We start from the raw sequence: 4339 nt of genomic DNA on the forward strand, positions 1-4339 counted from the left end.
ACCTTTGGCACGCGTGCAAAACTTGGCACACTAACGACTTTTTGTCGGCACGCGAAACCCAGAACTCACCTTAAAACAGCAAAATAAAAATCCAACTTCTTTTGTAGGGCCATTGGTAACAACATCCTGTTCTGAGCGGTGGATTGATGCCCTTATAGGAGGGAGGGGCCCCACACTCATATGTAGGCCTATGATTTATGTTACTCTGTTGGCACGCAAGAAATTTTTGTAGATTTGACTGATTTTGGCACCCACGCTTTACAGGTTGCCCACCCTTTACCTTAGATCGTAATAATTACACCACGGAAATTAATTCTTGTTCATATTCACTTCGATTTTGCGTAGATTTATTAAAGTACATAATTTTGTTTAGCCATTAGAAAATAATCCTGGGAAATACACAGATTAACATGAGGCAAGAAATTGTAAGTTGTGAAAAAAGGAGGATATCAGTCCAATAATTCATCAATTTTGATGAAGAAAAATCCAAGTTCAAATAATATGACTATGGCCTTGTTTTTTGTATATATTTTTTTCTTTTATGTGCGTTACATTTTTAGTAATTTCTCTTTTTTCTTTCCGGATAAGCATTGTAATTTCTTTCGTGAGCATCATGTTATACAGTATTCATTGAAAATCGGATGTTATTGGCAACTGTGTAATGGTTTTCTTATATTTATTGTTTATTTATTTGTTTGTTCATTTATTTGTCTATTCATCTATTTATTCATCCATCAATTTATCTATTTATCTGTACATTTGCTTATTTTTATTTATTTTTTTACTGATTCACCAGGTCTGTTTTTAAAACTGCGTAACAACGTTTTTCGATATAATTTTGTTACCCAGGTCTTCGTCTATTCTACATCACAATTTCAATTAAAATTTAAATGGGTGACCAACCGCGTATTGATTAATTATTTCAGGGACCAACGCTACCATACAGTGGTAGGGCCGTGAGATAGACGTTGGAAAAGACATTTTCCCCACAACCCATTTTTAAAATTCATCAACGTTCCTTACCTATGAAGGCGCGGGGGACGAGGGCACCCGGATGTATACAAAGATTCTTACCAACTTCGATTAATTATCACCCTCACTGTGGATAACTGACATTGTACTGTACTATAGTGTGGTGTGTACCAGTGTAACACAACACACTATACAGTGTAACGTATTTGTAACATATCTATGTCATGTATAATGTGTGTATCTCCCCTATATGTTTGATGTCCATTTATGCAATGCCATATGTATGGCAACATTACATGGGCTCATACTCTCTCGCACGACTTTATTTCATCAGTAGCTGACCGGCTTGTGGACAGTGGACGTCTCTGTGACTGTGTAACTGTTCCAGCTGGATAGAACCTTCTTTTACAGTCTGAAGTTTTCTTCCACCCTCACAAGCCAGAGAACCGGGGTTCGATTCCCCGGCCGGGCGGAGATAAGTTGGGTTTGTCTCCTTTCACGTGTAACCCCTGTTCACCTAGCAGTGAGTAGGTACGGGACGTTAGTCAAGGAGTTGTGACCTTGCTGTCCCGGTGTGTGGTGTGTGAGTGGTCTCAGACCTACCCAGAGATCGGCAAATAATGAGCTCTGAGCTCACTGCCGTAGGGTGGTGTCTGGCTGTCTCGACAGAGACTGTAGCAGATCCGAGGTGAATACAAGAACCTGCAGGACTTCAACTTCCTTAACTCTACTACTCTACATCCCATCCACATTTCTTACACATTTAATTCATACATCCCGGCACTGTCTACTTGTCTCTCCCCGACAAAATACTTTTCCTAAATGAAAACTGACTGAAAATTTCTGTCCACTATTTCAGGCTGTGTTTTTATATCTGTTTACAAAACCTTTTCATCTTTCTAAGATTGGCGACTGTTTCTCCGTGACTCAATTTAACGTTGACGAGCTGTGGAATAGACTGTCATCATGTAATGGGCGCTGAAACAATTGGTTGTTTTAAGAGACGAAATTTATGGATAGGGATGACAGGTGGTAAGGGACATGGAACTGTCTAGTGTAGGCCTTACGGTCTCGTGCAGTCTCCTCCATTCTTATGTTCTTATGAGTGACAGGGTGTACATTGATGATTGGAACCCTCTACCTGACATAAAAGTCCCTTAGAACCTCCGAATGGTGATTGACATGTGTAGAGTCAATAGTTTTTGTATTTTGTATTCTTGTATTTTTGTATTTTGTATTCTTAAAAAACGTCCAGGGATTCTCAATCTGGAGTTCATGGGATGGTTTCCAGGGTACTTAGATGACTAGCGAAAGATTACTTAAACATTTAAATCTGTATGTGTAGAATCACTGTACATTGTTCTTTATGTTGATGCTTGACAGATGAATAAAGTCATTACCATTTGAAACATTTTATATCCATTGCGATACCATTGTATATTTAATTAGTCTTATTACCATTCTGTATTCAATGTCAGTTTCTGGAGGTACGGGTCGATGGTCTGGTGACTCGGTGTTCGTAACGGGAAAAAAATGAGAACTGGTTTATACAAAGCGGAACGATACTTGTAGTCTTCGTGCGGCAAGATGATTTCATTGATGACATAACTTTTCCGTCACCAAAACTGATATTCAGATTTTCTGATTTGGTCTTACACCTAATAGGCGGGGTTCCGCTCTACACATATAAAGTTTAACTTTAATTTAGCGGATATTAAGTTGACATCACTGTTGATATGCGGCACCTGTAGCACCATACCTTGTCTTTTGTTCTTGTAACACCTTCTTCCAGTCACTCAATTTCTGGTCCATCACTCTCCAGTAAAACTTTTCCAGCTCGGTTTGTATGCCATTTTTATCTTGTCTATCTGTCTATCTATCTACCTATCTATAGAACTATCTATTTATCTATCTGTAAATATACATATATATATATATATATATATATATATGTGTGTGTGTGTGTATATATATATATATATAATATATATATATATGTGTGTGTGTATGTATATATAGATAGATAGATAGATAGATAGATAGATAGACTTTATTTGGCAATAAATCAATGTACATGAAGTGCAAATAATGACAAGAACACATAGTTCGAAATAATAAATGTAAATTGCCGAGGATAACACAAAAAGCATGAACGCTTATTTCCATTGTGGTCCTCATCAGGTAATTTTTCTACATTAAGTCACACGGACAAACATACATAGGGGGTTGAGGGGACCAGAGACACTCATGAGTAATACCAGTCAGTACACATATGACACGAAAACATAATTAAAGATTTGCTAATATTACTGAAATTTTTGTACAACGTAGGAACATTGAGTCCGAATATTTGAGCACCATCCAAAAGGAACCTTGCATTCAGCAAAGGAACAACAAAATAATGATGAACTGTAACAAAACAGTATGAGTGAGTACTATATCGGAGTAGTACCATTACTACATCTGTATCAACATGGATGAGTGAGTACTATATCAGAGTAGGACCATTACTGATATACTACAATATTCAACATCTGTAACAACATGTAGTTATAGTGAATCCTAATAGGGTTACCTATTAATTAAATCTAACATTTTACCTGAATCTCAGGACGGAGTGGGCAATTACTATGGGTAGTACATTATAACCTGAAGCACCAGAGGTAGGGTACAGGGGACCAGTACTCGAATGAGTAAAACAACAAGGAGAATGAGGAAAGAGGTCAGATCATAACTGTTCTCGGAACCTACCTGAGGCATATGCCATATTATGACTGGCAAAACAAGGGTGGAAACCAATTTGTAAACATCAATCATTGTTATGCTTAACTAAACTTCTGAAAAAAGGGGGGGAGGGGAGGTCAGAAACAGTTATGAGTGAACGCAGATATGGGTGGTATTACTCATGGATTCAGGTATCCCTCACTAAGCTAGTAGTACACAAAGTCAAGGCTGTTCTCTGTCCATAGCTGAGACATATAGTAACCCTTGACTTTTTTCTTGAAGGTAACCTTGCTATTTGTCTTCTTAATGATATATATATATATCATGGGCTTTTTCCCCCTCACAAGGGAGGTAGCCAAGTCAAAGGCACGTACCCATTCCTACCCATTCCACTCCCATCCACCAACATTCCCCCACCCCCCTCATCTTAGCTCTTCGCGGATGAAAGGTCATTCCTGTCTCCCGCCTACTGCCCGAGTTGGAAGCAATGGAGCGAGAGAGAGCTACATGAAACTGTTCCGTATTTTTTGTTCTTTTCTCCCTCGTGTATATATATATATATGTGTGTGTGTGTGTGTGTGTTGACCTATTCTATATTCTAACTCGTTTAAATCTAATTGTAATGTACAGGAAATTAGGTACA

This window comes from Oratosquilla oratoria, chromosome 6 (genome assembly GCF_046742065.1).
Source record: "Oratosquilla oratoria isolate Oo_2021 chromosome 6, ASM4674206v1, whole genome shotgun sequence".
NCBI classification, from domain to species: Eukaryota; Metazoa; Arthropoda; class Malacostraca; order Stomatopoda; family Squillidae; genus Oratosquilla; species Oratosquilla oratoria.